The sequence below is a fragment of the Pseudorca crassidens genome, chromosome 13 (genome assembly GCF_039906515.1).
Source record: "Pseudorca crassidens isolate mPseCra1 chromosome 13, mPseCra1.hap1, whole genome shotgun sequence".
In the NCBI taxonomy this organism is placed as follows: Eukaryota; Metazoa; Chordata; class Mammalia; order Artiodactyla; family Delphinidae; genus Pseudorca; species Pseudorca crassidens.
Window position 1 is genome coordinate 52,337,997 of NC_090308.1, and position 16,351 is coordinate 52,354,347.

The 16,351-nt window shown below is 43.6% G+C and overlaps 1 pseudogene; it reads right to left on the minus strand.

Annotated features, from left to right (window-relative positions):
* Positions 1-5,882: 5,882 nt before the first annotated feature.
* LOC137204889 (large ribosomal subunit protein eL6 pseudogene) lies at positions 5,883-6,701 on the minus strand (annotated as a pseudogene).
* Between the last annotated feature and the right edge of the window lie 9,650 nt (positions 6,702-16,351).

A 16,351-nucleotide genomic window follows, 5' to 3' on the forward strand; every position in this document is an offset into this window, starting at 1 on the left:
TGGAACATTATAGAACTTATTGAGCTTTTATAAAGTTTTTAATTTTAGTTATTATTATTGGCTGCATGGCGTGTGTGGATAGAAGCTGTGCCCCCTGCAGTGGAAGCACAGAGTCTTAACCACTGGACCGCCAGGGAAGTCCCCTAGTGAGCCTGCCTTTTCCATGTACAAGCCTAGTGAACCCAGGCACTGTGTATCCCTAAGTGCACGTGTGCCTCTAGGAGAGCTGCGGGGAAATTGCTCATACGCCATGCCGCACCCAGAACCTGACTCTGCTCAGCTGTTTAGGTTCCAAGGGGCATTCTAAAGGGCCATATCCAGTTGGTCAGATGACTTTCCATTAGTAATGGTCAGTTTTACTTTGGTGTGTGTGTGCAAGTGGGGAAGGGGGAGACTTGAAATCTGGCTTCTGTTCCCCTCTCATTCTTCATTTCCATTCCCCGTGTACCCCACCAAGTCTCCCAGATAGGTCTCTGAATATCCGATGCCCAGTCATAGATAGGCTTGAGACTTCCCCCAGGATTCTCCTTGGTCCCCATGTAAGTTAGGGCTGCAAAGAGGTACTTAGGAAGGGTTTGGGTATTACCTAATTCCACACACCTGTGGTACACAAATCTCGGCTTCGGCCAATGGGTTCTGATCCCCATTACAAGTTATATATCTTACCTCTACAATTCTAGGGACTCTATTGATCAATATACAAATCAAGCTGGAGAAAATCTTTACGAATATATACTTGATTTAGAACTGAATCATCTTTTCTTCTAGATGGCAGATGATCCAAATTCAAAGAAGAAGAAAAGAACATGTATTCTGACTTAAACACTAATAGGCTTCAGTGAACCACTTTAAGTGTGTATCAGCCAGGTCCTGGCAATCTCTGTGACCTTAGCGATAGGGGAAAATAACAAGATTTCAACATCCTTACTTTGCTGCTGGAGAATTTGAGGCACAGGCAGCTTCAGACATAGCTCCATGCTTCTCAAGCTTGACCTTGCATCGGAATAACTTGGAGGGCTTGTTAAAACATTGGATCCCACTCATATATTCTGATTCAGTAGGTCTGGGACAGGGCTCAGGAATTTTTTACTTCTAACAGTTTCCCTGGCACAGCTGGTACTGTTGGTACAAGGACCACACTTTGGGGCTTCCCTGGTGGCGCAGTGGTTGAGAGTCCGCCTGCCGATGCAGGGGACACGGGTTCGTGCCCCGGTCCGGGAAGATCCCACATGCCGCGGAGCGGCTGGGCCCGTGAGCCATGGCCACTGAGCCTGCGCATCCGGATCCTGTGCTCCGCAACGGGAGAGGCCACAACAGTGAGAGGCCCGCGTACCGCAAAAACAAACAAGCAAAAAAACAAAACAAAACAAAACAAAACAAAAAGGACCACACTTTGAGAACCAATGGTCCGGTAGATAAAAGTAACTTCAGGTTGAAGTCTGATGACGATTTTGCCTCCTTTCCTCCAGGCCAGAGCTTGTTTCATAGTCATTTCCCTTATTAGCATTGGTGTTTAATATAGCTGATCATTTTCAACTAGATTTTAATTGTGTGCCTTTTGTAGTAAGTAGATAAAAGATTAGAAAGCAGGTGGAGTATCCACATCCAAACCAGAAGAGGGTATTTTGGGGAAACAGTCCTAGTGCTCTATATCAGGGGTTGGCAAATGATGGTCCATGGGCCAAATCTGGCCCACTGTCGGTTTTTGTAAATAAAGTTTTATTGGAATGCAGCCACACGGTGATTTCTGTATTGTCAATGGCTGCTTTTGGGCTGTAACAGCAGAGTAGTAGGTGCAGCAGAGACCTCATGACCCATAGAAGCAAAAATATTTACTATCTGGCCCTTTACAGAAAACATTTGCCTACCTCAAGTCTATGTGTTCCTCTGAACAACTGTTGCCTCATTTAGGGAAGCTTTTCTCTTGAAACCCAGCAGTAAGCAACATCAGTTTACTTTAGCAGATATGAAACTTGAATCCTAATGCTTTCTTCCGCCCTTTCTCAACCCTTCTCCCCTAACATGGAAAGTGGCCCAATAAGTGAAATGAAACTTGGCCCAATCAGCGATATTTAGAAAGTGGAAGGTGAAAGTGTTGACATCTGCTTGTATTTTGTGGTCCAATCTTCTCTGGCAGCACGTGATAGGGCGAGAGAGTTCTGGTCAGCAGGGCATCTCACATTTTGTGAAAGATTGTCTCGTGTTATCTGACCTTAGATAGATTTATGCCTACTCAGAAATGCGGTTTGATGAAAGATCTGCCTTTTTTTTCCTAACAGTGGCTTCCTAGGTGAACTCTTCCTTCCTTCAGTTTTGGTAATTTCAGTAAGTTTGAGTGTCTGTTGTAGTTCAGTATCTGTATGTATACATTAATGAACACGTAGGTATATTTTCAGGCATATGTGTATTTTAATGCCCAGGCATGTCCATCTTACCTCTTTGCCTCTTACCTCCTTTCTGATCTTATCTCCGCCTCTGCAGTTGGTTCATATCCCGAGAGAAGTGGCCACCAAGACAGGATTAGCAGTGTAGGAGATATTTTAGGGGAAATGCTTGGGAAGGATTAACGTGAGGAGGCAGGGATGATGGGGAGAATGTTACCCTGCAGTGCAGATCTGGCTGGAAGAAAGGAGGAGACGGCATGGGAAGGCTCACACTGCAGTGAGTTGTTTTCAAAGAATTGCGCCCAAGTAGTGGGAGTCCTTGAGCCAAAGTCGAAGGAGTCCCGTGTCTCACAGGAAAGGGTCAGTGCTACTTCCTCCAGTGATTGGCTGGGGGCAGCCGGGAAATAGTGTCCTCAGCATGAACACGGTGGTGGGTCCACAGGGGCAGCAGCTGGGGGCCGCTGAATGTGCTGGAATATGCAGGAGGTCCGAGAGGCACATGTTCATAGCCTCTGCACCCTTATATCGCTTACATCTTGCCACCAAAATTGTCATTTAAAAGCAGAAAAACAGAAAACAGCCATAGACCTGTGATGGTTCTCCTTTCCTTGCAGAAAAGTCTGCTCTGCCGTCTGACCACACCCGCCTTTCCCGCCTTTGCTCCACGACACACATAACACACCCTACGTGTGCCTTCCTTTTCTGTCACGGGCACTTTGCCCATATGCTTCCTTTTTTCTCACCTGCCCTCCCTCTCTCAGCCACCCATTGAAATCCTACTTCTATTAGAAATATTTTGCCCTGGAACCTTGAAGGTCTAGTTTACTTAGGAAACATTGGAATTTATATGCTAAATGCTGGGAAGAGTCCAAAGATGAATCAGATATAGATTCTGCTCTGAAGGATGAACTTTAATAGGAAAAGTGATACTCCATAAACAGTATATTAAAAGAAACAAGTAAGAAAAGACATAAGCTGAGTGCAGAGAAAATATGGTGGGAATTTAAAAGAGGGAAAGATTACCTTCACAACAGAGAAATCCACTCTGACAGGTGGGCCTTGAAGAATCAGTGCGACTTGGGTGTGAGGAGATGGGAGGGAAGGGAATTCCAGATTAAAAGAGGAACAAGGCCATAAGTGTGGGTTTCTTTAGAACAACCTTAGTGACTAGGGTTTTCAAACTGCACATAAGACCCATTAGCAGAGGATGAAATAAATTTGGGGGTCCTCTTACCAGAACAAAAGGAGGAAAATAAATAAAACAAATAGGATAGAGAATGTTTGGAGTCCATGGCATGTAGTAAAGGTATTATTTTGTGAAATGTGTATATATATATATATACACACACACACACACATATATACATATATATGTGTGTGTGTGTGTATATATTTCCATATATATATATATATGTTAAAATATTTATTTATTTATTTTGGGCTGTGTTGGGTCTTCGTTGCTGCGCACAGGCTTTCTCTAGCTGCAACGAGCAGGAGCTACTCTTCGTTGTGGTGTGCAGGGTTCTCATTGCGGTGGCTTCTCTTGTTGTGGAGCACGGGCTCTAGGCATGCGGGCTTCAGTAGTTGTGGCATGTGGGCTCAGCAGTTGTGGCTTGCAGGCTCTAGAGCGCAGGCTCAGTAGTTGTTGCTCACGGGCTTAGTTGCTCCGTGGCATGCGGGATCTACCCGGACCAGGGCTCGAACCCGTGTTCCCTGCATTGGCAGGCAGAGTCTTTTTTTTTTTTTTTTTGCGTTACACGGGCCTCTCACTGTTGTGGCCTCTCCTGTTGCAGAGCACAGGCTCCGGACGCGCAGGCCCAGCAGCCATGGCTCACGGACCCAGCCGCTCTGCGGCACGTGGGATCTTCCCGGACCGGGGCACAAACCCATGTCCCCTGCATTGGCAGGCGGACTCTCAACCACTGTGCCACCAGGGAAGCCCTGGCAGGCAGATTCTTAACTACTGTGCCACCAGGGAAGTCCCTATTTCCATATATTTAATAAATGTATTTCTTATTGTGGGCAAGCTTTTGTCTTATTTGAGTTTATTCAACAATATGTATTTATGGAGCATCTCTTATGTTCCAGACACTGGGCAAAGGCCTGGGTATATAGTGATGAAGAAAACTGTCATAGACTCTTTCTTCATGGGGATTATGACCCAGTACAGTGGTTCTCAAACTTTAGCAGCATCAGAAATACCTGGGAGACTTAATAAAATACAGATTGCTTCAGAGTTTCTCATTCACTGCGTCTGGGGTGGGGCCTGGGAATTTGCATTTCTATCCAGTTCTCAATTAATGCTAAAGGTTCTGGTAGGGGACCACATTAGGCACTGGTCTAGCGGGCTACTTAAATAACTACAAATAAATATCTGACGGCAGTTTGTGATTAAATGTTAGGAAAGAGAACTATGAGAGAGAGAGAGAAACTGGGAAACCTATTATATATTGGATAGTCAGAGATGATGTCTGAGAAAATAGCTTTCAGGCAGCAGGAATATCACATCAATAAACCAGAGGAACTAAAAACATGAGCAAGAGAAGGATTTGAATAGAGACTGGAAAGTAGGTAGGGACTAGATCATGTGGGGTCTTTAGTCGAGTGACATTCAAATTGGGATGCGCACATTCCTGGATAGCATCAAGACTTTCTAAGGGGTATGCGGGCACGTGTACTGTTAAGAGAATCATCTTCCTTTGTGCTCTCCTAAAATGGATCAACCCAATGGCCAGTATTTTGGTAGTACTTATTTACCTTTTCTACCTCTTTATGAATAAAGGCAAACTTATCTCCTAGTGAATCTTGCTAGGGTACCTTGTCCTAGGGTGTAAAAATCACTTGGGGGATAAAACAAGGAATAACTCAAAATATAACTGAAAAAGATAAAATAACTCAATTAGAAAACTCAAAAAAAATAAAAGACCTCAAAAAACCTTGGTGTTGAAAAAGTAAAAGACTCTTATGTGGAATAAAAACAAAATCTGTTCTCGAGGCAATTGGTCTCTGGTTCTCGGCTTTCAGCAAAATTGAAGGAGGCCCTAAGTAAGCTGTCAGCGGCAGGGCATTAAAAATTATTTTTGATGATGGATCACTTTGTTATTTTGACGTATAACTGGAAAGGAGACTAGCATTTAGTGTCATTGCTATAACAAAACTTTCCTTTCCTCTATTTATTTAGGTGGATAAAACAAGCAGTTTCTCTTACCTCTCTAAAAATGAAAAATTAGAAAAAGAATCGACTCTGAAAACTGTCATAATTTAGCATTAAGTACTATCAAATCATAGATACATGAATTAATTGGGATACAAAACAGGGTCATTGAATTCATTAAGAGATTCATTTCTGATACATTGTATATATTTAATAATTATCTACACAATTTATAATTATGTTGACTAGCTTTATACTTGTGATAAACGTAATACCTACACCAACCAGAATTATATTTTGGGGGGAAATGTATCAGTTATTTAATTAGGTTCTTTGTAAGAAATTTAGAACACCAATTTGTGAGAGAAAACAGAATAGAGGTAGCCCTAGAGCTGAGGAACAACTTTGATTTCTTCGCAGAGTTTTTGAGTCCAGGACTCTCAGGTCAATCTTGCTCTGCTCTGTAAGCTTGGATTTCCCTTTCTCTGCGTCGAAGGTCTTACCTTCCTGGTGTCTGGGCGTTACGAAGCTTCTTCTTCCTGAAATAAGCCTCAGGGAGATGTTTTGGGATTTCCACACCACTTACCAGTTTTGGTGGAGATGACAAATTTCTGGTGTGTTCTAGCAGAGGAACTCGATTGAGGACGAGAGGTCCAGTCACAAGCAGCGTGCTACCGCTGAGCTGCTTCAGGAAAACCACCGCCATGCCTCTGTGGCACCCAGTGAGGTTGCTCCCAATGGTGCTGGGAGTGATGCTAGCTCGCAGCTTCCTTACATCTGACGGAAAGGTTTTCTTTGGTGGCTCGAGAGCTTTCAAGGCACATCTTCAGTAGAACAGTATCCAGGCATTCTGTGACGCTTAGCCACTCAGGCCCCACCATTTCTGTCACCCCCAAGCAAGAAATGTCTCTTTCTTTTCAACCTTAAATGTAGCTGCAGGTGACTTCCTCTTCGCCATGGCCTTGCTGGAACACATAGCAGATGGGGAAAAGCTTCCAATTCCGCTGACTAGGATGGGGTTTTGGTTGTGGTGGGGTTTCCCCTTCTGAGGTGTTTTTTTTTTGGCCTTGAGGTTACGCTTCTTAACCTTGCCCTGGCATCAGCCTTCTTGGCTTCAGGTTTCTTCTCCTTATATCCAGCTTCTCTGTTTTTTCATCCACCATCTTGCAAGATGGGAAAGAGCCAGAATAGTATGTTTTGACACTTAGAACATTTATGGCCACCGAAAAACTTTAAAAAATTTATCTCAATCTCTCTTTATATCTCTATTTATATATCTTTATCTAACTTTCTATATGTAACAGGAATCTATCTATCTATCTATATAAAACAGAACATAAAAGGGTCAACAGAAAGACTTTGAAGCAGAAAAAATATAAGGATAACTCTCTGCTGTAAGTATAATGGAAACATGAGTTTAATATGAATGAATTAATGAGTTTAATTTGAATTAATTAAATATTAACTCATATTTAATGAGTTAAATAGGAGTGAATTGGCCTCAGATACAGAAGGAAGATTCCATGACTGTCTGGGCATGTGGGGAGGAGGTTTCTGGAAAAAAGGGGATTAGCCTCTAGAAGAGCAGAGATAGGAAAAGCCAGGGCTGTGGGCCTGCAGTCTGGGGCATGAGAGCTCCCATTCTGGTCTCGACTCTCACTCCGCTTCTTGAATTTTGGGTGGGTAACTGCTCCCCTCTGCTGATTGCCCTACGTCTCTCTCGCTTCTTCTCCCCTCCCTTCCTCCAATATCCCCTGCATTCGCCTCCTGCCCCCTTTACCACACAACAGGTCAGGTGAGTATGGGATGGCGATCAGCATCAGGGAGCGTGAGACAGAGAAAACACATGGTTATGTGGCCCTGAATGTAGTTAAGTTTGTGAGGTTCTTATTTAGGTGGGGGAGTGAGAGGGGTGATTGCACAGGTGAAGCCATATCATCTCTGTTGTTGTTGTTGTTGGTTTTTTTCCTGCTTTAAGCCCCAGAGTGGGTTCCTGGCTGGAGGGGTTTGGGAGGACAGCTGCTCTACCGCTTGGACTGGGCAAGTGGTGTAGCTGTGCTGACCCCTGCCCCCTAGAAGAGTTGGAAGACTTTCTCTTTAGCGAAGGGAGCTGAAGTAGCAGAAAGCCATCTGGACTGACTGAGAGTCAGGGAGTTGGATTAGGGCCATGCTCTGCCACTTTTTTCTGGGATCTTGGGGAAAGCATCTCGACTCTTAATGCCCAGTTTGTAAAGGAAAAAATGGAATAAAGTGATCTGTGCGTCTTCTCCCTACTCCAAAATTAATGGAGAATTGGGAAGAGCTTACAAAAGCCCAGGCACTGTTATTTTTCATCAGCATCCTTGATGAGAAAAATTACAGTGAACTTTCCAGTTCATTGTTTAAAAAAAAAAAAAAAGAGGAAAAAGGGCGTCTTTTCTCTTCTCTTTGAGAAACATCAAGACTTACTCTGCCCTCTAATAGTTGCCTGGGTAGAATTTTCCATCTTAGCACAAAGCAGCTCGACCTGGTTTTGTATAATCTCTTCTCTGTATACCCCTAATTTAACAAGAGGAACTGGAAGAGTCAGGCAGTGTGTGGGAAGACTGGAGAAAATAAGGAAGGTATAGAAACCACTAGAGATGGAGATAAGTTAAACATTCTGGCAAATTATCACGGTGTATTGCTCATGCCGAATGCTTAGGCAGTGGGGAAGGTAGTTAAGAGAATGGCTCTAAATGCTTCATCTAATTGCAAGCAGCTGTCGATTAGTGGAGCTTGACCAACTGTTTTTAATTCCACTCAGTGGTGATGAAGAGAATGAGACTTTTAAGTGAAACTGGCAGGGGCTGTGTGTGTGTGCATGAAGTTGCTTGTGCTTTTTTTTAGAGGTCATAGAGTGCAGTAAATACTAAGAGATGCTCTTTGAAACCATGGCAACCTTTCATGATAATGATTTTCCTAAATTTTGCCAGCATTTGTCGAGCTTTTGGCTGGAGGCAAACTTCTCTGTTATCCAAATTCTGGAATGATTTTTCACGGGGAGTGATTCATCCCCCAATGGTGAGTGACTAAATGGCTTGTGCCAATACAGAAGCAATTGTTGTTCGATGTTGGCAGTAAATCTCAAATGAGAGGTGATAATGCCAGTTAAGAGTCTTCTCCTTAGGAATGTTTCATTTCACTCTTGTGATTAGAAAATAGGAAAAATAAGAAAGTGGAAAATTTTAGCTAGTTCTCTTCTGTTGTAAAACCTGCTACAAATCATCTACATTTGAGAGTTTTCTGGAAGACAAAGTTTTGAGTAGCCCCGTCTAATCAGTCTGATAACCTCTTTTGATGGAATTACTTTTCTCTATTTTCTTTTTCCTAATAACGTTAGTAGTCTTTTCTGATGTTTATTTGCCTTCATTTCTTGCCATGCGTTTAAGAAACAGTTATTTCGATGCTTCTGCACTGCAAAGTGGAGAGACCATTAACCTGACTGAGAACAAGGCTTCTAGGAGACCAGGAAGGCCTACACGTTCTAAAAGTAGCTAACTTGTCTGAAAATATGCAAAAGAAACAATCGGCAGAAACTCACAGGGAGGAAGGGGCTACACTCCTTCAGTGCCAATTACCATCCCTTTTACATCCTGAATTGCAGTGCCCTGAAAGAGAAAGTAAGTTTTCTAAGTATGAATGTGTGCAAAGATTTATCAACAAGGATATTCTCCACAGCACTGTTTACAATAGCGTGGAATTAGAAGCACCCGAAATGTCTGCAATTGGCATTAGCTCAGTAATTTATGGTGTTCATACGCAGGCATAAATACGTGTGAAAGAATATATCAGTGACTTGGGGAAATGGTCATAATGGACTAGATGAAAAATCAGGATCAAAAGGAGTCATTTTAATAATGATTATATATATTTAAATACATCTTTAAAATTACGTGGTGTATGCATGTGTATGAAAAACCAAAGTCAAAAAAGAACGAAACGGAGAGTAGCAATGTGATTACAGATGATTTTTATTTTCTGATTTGTGGTTTTTCTGTGTTTCCTAAATGTTCTCCGAAGAACATGTACTACTTTTGTAATTAGAAAAAAGTTACTTTAAAATAAATTTCCAAAAATGTCAATTCTGATATCATAAAGGATTTTATTCCTTGTCAGGATGAAGCTAAAGTGGAGACTCAGGTCAGGCAAGGGAGGGGAAAAAATCAAGGAGGACAGCACTCAATAAACACCTAATTTTGTTTCTGATCTCCTGCCTGTTTGAAGCACTCACACTTGTTTTGACTCAGCTAGATAAGTCTGCTCCTCTAACACAGTCACAATTTCCACCAGCTGTTTTGGATGTTTGAGGTTATGTTTTTATTTGAGTGAATTTCACTGCCTATCCCTGAGCTAGCTTATGAACAATTGTAAAGGAAGTCTTTGAGGCCGACTCAGAGGAAAGCTGCTAATCTCATGACATTCACAAGGATTTGAAAAGGCAGCTCCATCTGTGCCGTTTCTGTTTTTCTTCCACGGCAGGTCTCTTGATGTCAGAAAGATGGGTCACTTCTTGGGTCCAGTTGTTGGATGGAGCGTCCGTGACCACAGCTGTGCCCAGGGATTCCGATAGACTCCCTTAGGAGGCAAAAGGCACATTTCATATGAGATGCGAGTGACAAACCCTGTGCCGGGTACGCTTCCAACACTTTCCTGGGTTCTGTAGTAATTCTTTCCCACGAGTTCAGGGTTGGTGAGCGCTGGCAGGAAGCTGTTTATCGTTGAAAGCCACCAAAGGAGGGCTGCTGTTGTCTGTGCCCGAGACGTCTGAGACTTTCCTTTGAGTTGGAAGCCGGGGGGTTCTCGGTGAATGATGTGGCAAAGTTTCTGGAAACTGATTTGGGGAAGAGGAAGCTGACTTGTGTGGGAGTCACCGTTTCAATTGTCATTCTCTGGCACCCCCTCCTCCATAATAGTTTTTTCAAAGAAAAGAAAAATGCTGAAGCTGTTAGTGGGAGTTGGGATTCAGTTAGAAATATTCTGGAGTCGAGTGAAGGTTTACCTGACTTTAGGAGCTCACCTTTGTGAGTTATTACCGGTTTTAGTCTAGTATTTCTTCAAGCGTGCTTTGTCCTCCTCTCCTTTTTTTCTTTCATTCGTCAAACGAATCTGACCCAAATTTGTTATTTTTTCATTTAAATGCTGTTTGCAGATTGAGTACCTGTAAGCCAGTTGCTTTGCCTGGGAACCAAGAAAACTGTTATAAAGAGTATATATATTCAGGGAGCTCACAGAGGAGAGAATGAAGGCAAGTAAGCAGTGATGAGGCTAAGTGCTATGCTAAAGCAGTGATTTGTTAGAAAAAATTTTATCAGTAGAATCCCAGAGGGGCTGGGAAAGCTGTAGGCCTGGAAGTTCTGTCTATCTCCAGAGAAACTGCTAGAACAGATGGTTACTTAAACATCCTAGGCCAGAGCAACGTGTTGATTTGCTAGTAGAATTCCATCGGTCAAGACTCTTTCAGTTGCAAGTGACAGAAATTCAGCTCAAGTTCAAGGATATTGAACTTCAGGCCCTGCTGGATTCAGACAATGTTACCAGGAGTCTGTCCCTGTCCTTTCTTGCCTGAGTTTTCTTCAGTGTTGGTGTCATTCTCTGCCACACTCTTCCCTCTGGGGCAATGGCCACCAGAAGCCCCAGACTTATTGCCTATCAGTTTGGCAACCCCAGAGGAAAAAAAGAGGGTCTCTGATCCAACAGTTGTTTGGTGCTGACTCTCATTAGGCAGCTCTGAGCCAATCTTTGTGGGTTGGGTGTGTGTGCACACTAACTGGACAGACCTATGTTTGGAGCTCTTCCCTGTGCCCAGTGAATGACTGCTGGGTAGGCACTTCCACCACAAGGCCCCTTGATGTCCTTTTCTTGAACAATTATTATAATTTGAACTGTCTTAAGTTATCAGAGTGGCTCTAGTAGCCTTCAACCTCAATGCAGAAGGGATTGGAATTTTCATTTTTCTGATTTCTTGTTTCCCACAGGCTCTTGAACCCTCAGGCAAGTTTCCCCACTCCCTTCCCAGCAGTGAGCTCTTGCTCTGTAGGGGTTTAGGAAGAGTGCCTCTCCTCCCCCAGCCCAGGGGGAGGCTACTTCTCTTATGTTTGTGTGTTTAAGAGGTGACTCAAATGTTTAGTGCAGTGGTTCTCAAGGTTGTGGTCCCCAGACCAGCAGCATCAGTATCACCTGGAAACTTGTTAGAAATGCAAATTCTCTGGTTCGATCCCAGACCTACTGAATCAGAAACTCTGGGGGTCAGGCTCAGACATCTGTGCTTTGACAAGCTGTCCAGGTGATTATGATTTAAGTTTTGAAACCACTGATTTAGGGGACAGTCCAATACAATCTTCTCTAGGAAGACTCTGAGTCCATCTAGAATTTTCTGCCTTATGTTCTGCCTTCCCAGTCTCCTGACACTAAAGGAAAGATTCTTTTTTTTCTTGATGTCCCTTGTTGGAATTGAAGAGACTATTCTGTGCTAGGAGTAGGAGATTTGCAGTGAGCTGCAGCTGAGAATCCTTCAGTAGACTTCTGTTGGCCACGCATCAGGGAATGAATGTTCCTGGATGAATGTTCCAGCTGCTAGGCTCATCTTAGACAAAGGAACTTTGAAAATCTTTCTAATTCTCTGAGGGGACGTTGTTTGACATAGACCTAGCAGTGTTTCATGGCTGGTCAGAGGGCCTACAGATCCCATATTTCATGGAATCATTTACATATTCAATATATAACAATGCTGGGCTGGGTGCTGGACATACAATTGCTCACAAAACAGACATGCTACCTGCCCTCATTGAGCTCAAGGTCTAGTGGAAGATAAAGGCATATAAGTGGGCATTAAGAGTAGAGTGTGATTTGTTGGGGAAAAGTAGTGTTTGGGAGTTCACTGCGGGCCACCTAACACAGACTGGACTGGACAGGGAAGGCTTGTCAGGGGAAGTTTTGTCTAAACTGGGACCTGAAGGAGGAATAGTCATTGTTTGGCAAAGAAAGGGAGAAGAGGATGCCAGGTAGCATATACAAAAGTCTGTAGTTGAAGGAGAACTTGGTGGGTTCAAGGAACTAGAAAAAACTCAGCATGGCTGGACTTGGAGGCAGTGATGAGGGGTAAGAAGATGGGATGGGCCAAATTATGCAGATCATATTAACAGCTTTGGACCTTATCCTAAAAACAGTAGTAACCCACTGAAGAGTTTCAGGCTGAAGAAGTGAGGTGCTGGGATTTGTTTCAGAGTGAGTGCTTGAGAATGGAATGGAGATGAAATAGGGCAGAGTCAAGATCACAGACAGTAAGACAACTCAGAAGGCTGTTGTGATAATGAAATGAAAGATAGTGGTTCCTGAGTCTAGGCTAAGGGAAAGGGGGTTGGAGAGTGGTGGGTCAATGTGGGCCACTGGTGTGTGGGTGAAGTGTGGGCCAAGGGAAAGAACATTCAAATAAGGATTCCCAGGTGGCCAACTTGGGTAACCTGACAGTGGAGGGGCTATTTACCGATAGAAAGCAGTAGAGAAGGCATAAGTCTCCAGGAGTCATGGGTTCAATTTTAGACAAGTTGAGTTTGTAAAATACCCAAGAGGAGTTATGCAGTATGCAGTTGCTGTCCAGGTCTGAGCTCAGACAAAAGGTCTGGGTGAGAGTAAATATTTGACAGTCATCAACACATGAATGGCTCTAAGGCCAACAGAGCAGATGTGATGCCCTAAGGGGAGTGTTTGAGTGGGGAGAGAGGAGGGCTTAGAGCCCAGAGGAGCTCTGGGGTTAAGAAACAACAGAGGAAGAAAAACCTGTAAAAGTGAGTGGTCAGAGGACCATCCACACATGAAATATGGTAGATGTCATGGAGGCCGAGGAAAGCAGGTTTCAGTGCTCTCTAGAAGGGCTTGCTTGTAATGTCTCAGTTCTGTACCTGACTGAGCTCAGGCCAGGTCATCTGCAGAAGTCATGCAGTGCTACCCTCCATCTGCCAGAAACCTCTGCCGCTATTCCAAACGGGCTTTTTCTGGAAGAGACACTTTTCAGGAAACATTGCTTTCCTGTAATTATTTTCTTAGACAGATAAAATGGCACTTGCTGAGTCATAATTTATTTAAGAAGACCCCGTCCACACTTGCTTTCAACTGGCTGTCTTTCTCTGGGTGAAATCAGTTGGATGCCTTACATATTTTCCTCTCCTTATCTTATCTCACTCCACTTTCAGGTCTATATTTCACTGTGCCTCTGACCCCCAGCGTGCTTGCAGACAGATGGTCACAGACAGATGTTCACTCTGTAATTCTAAGTTACCCAAATGTGGCAGCAGCGTGTCTTCTGGTACCCAACTGTTAAGAGAGTTCTGTGGCCAACTCGAATCTTCAGCCACTGTTAACTTCCCCGACTGAATTACTGTCTTTCTTCTCTTTTTCTTTCTCTCTCTACAGCTGGACACCCTGGGGAGTTATTTTGGCTAGAACTCGACATGCACAGCTGACACCTCCAGCTGCACATTCTTTGGTCCTTTTTGGCCCCACACAAGCTCTTGGTGTTCTTACAGTTTACTCAAGTGGAGAGCCGAAGGGATAGTAGCCCACCCAGATATTCTTTAAAGGCATTAAAAATGGTTCTTAATTTCTGAGGCCAATCCTGTCAGTTGAAGTGAGTAGGAGGAGTAGTTCAAAATATTGGGTTGGCCAAAAGGTTCATTTGGGTTTTTCCATAACATTGTAGGGGAAAACCCGCACGGACTTTTTGGCCAACCCAATATATTGGGAGCCAAACAAATTCGTGTTTTGGTACTCTTGGCAATTTATATCTTTGTTTCTTACTTATTAAAAGGTCAATATAATGGCTGTGCTGTGGTTGCCCTAATTATGCAGCCCACTCACTACATGACAAAGATGCAGTATATTTTCAAAATATTGCATTCTGAGCTATAATATGCCATAAAGACCAAAGATTTAAGAGAGTCTAACATGGTGCATTATGGGAATTCATTCATGGCTTTAGGGATCACCTGCTCCACTTCTCTAGGCCTGTCTCTTTCCCTAAACCTTAATCCAAGGTCTCCTATTATCCATTGGCTCTTTTTACCTAAATGTCTTGCTAGCACCATCTCAAAGGCCATGGGTTCCTACTGAGCTCTTTTTTCTCTTCTCAAAGCATACTTTCTCCTCCATTTTTTCTGTTTCCATCAGCTCTACTGACCTCTCACTCTAGGCCTCTGAATCTTCTTTGACTCTTCCTTCACCTGTACTCTTGATACCCCATCAGCTGCCCAGGTCTTCCTGGTGGTGCCACTGAATCACCGCTGCCCCTCTTTTCCTCATGCCATGGTCATGCTAGCTCAGACCTATATATTTTTATTGTTGTGGGACTGCAGATGTCTCCTAAGTGCTAAGTGGCCTTTCTTCCTTCTATTTGTTCTCCTTTTACTTCGTCACATAAAGAGATGTTGAATTCATCCCCTAAAACACTGTGTTTTAGTACAGCGCTTCCCTATTCTGAAGTATTCCGTAGCTTCCTGTCATCTTCAGGGTGAGTCCAACACTTCCCCCAAAGACTCTGGAGTCCTTGCACAGTCTCTTCAGCTGCCCTCTAGGATAGGGTTACTTCAGCCACTTATATTTATCTTGCTTCATTACTCCAGCTTGTCAAAATAATTTTGATTCTTTCTGTCATTCAAGGTGTTTGTTATCCAGCTCAGTTTTGCATCAGAAAGTGTGTCATATACAAGTATACATCCTCAGCATGTGATTTGCTTGTTGATAAATCATTAAATATTACAGGAAGAGGACACAAGGATAAGCCCTAGAAATTTCTGGAGGACCGAATGTTTTGAACTGGGGACTAAGATTGCCATTGATCTTGGAAAATGATCCTTTGCCCTCTGCGATATCCTCACCTAAACATTTCATGGTTCTTTGAGCCATTCCTTTCTTCATTCATCAAACATCGAGCACTTCCCTTCTCCAAGACAATTCTTTTCTCTCTCTGAGTAAGTATCTCTCTGTTTGAAATCTACTCCTTTCATGAAAGGCCGAAACCAGCTTTTATTTGTTTATTTGTTTGTTTGGCTTGTTAACATTTCAGAGATTTGTCAGAGGTAAAAGCTGTTGATGGGTTTTGACTCCTGTGGAGGAAAGTTAGACACCTGTTTTGACATCTAAGAAATAACTCCCATTTTTCTATATTGTTCGGGTTACCGTTGCTACATAACAAACACCCCTTCAACCACAGTACTGTAATGCAATACCAGTGTTTGTATGCTTTGGGGGCAGGAATTCAGAAAGGGAACAGTGGGGATGACTTGTTTGTGCCCTCCCCTCCCCCATGTCTGAGGTCTCAGCTGAGAAGATTCAAAGTCTGGGGTTGACTCAACAGCTGGGGACTAGAGTCATCTGAGAACATGCTCACTCACATATTTGGCACCTGGGAGAGGAGGACTTGAAGACCATTACTGCCAACTGGAGCACCTTCACGCATCCTCCCTCTGTGGCTTGACTTCCTCGTAGCATGGCAGCCTTAGGAAAGTCACACTTCTTACCTGTGGGCTCAGGGCTCCACCGATGACTGTCCCTGTGAATAAGGTAGAACTGTATTGTTATCCATAAGCAAGCCCTGGAGTCACTTGGCAGCACTTCAACACATATTACTGGATACAAGTGAATCACAAACTTCCCAGAGTCAAAAGCAGGGGGTGGGGCTTCCCTGGTGGCGCAGTGGTTGAGAGTCCGCCTGCCGATGCAGGGGACTCGGGTTCCTGCCCCGGTCCGGGAAGATCCCACATGCCGCGGAGCGGCTGGGCCCGTGAGCCACGGCCACTGA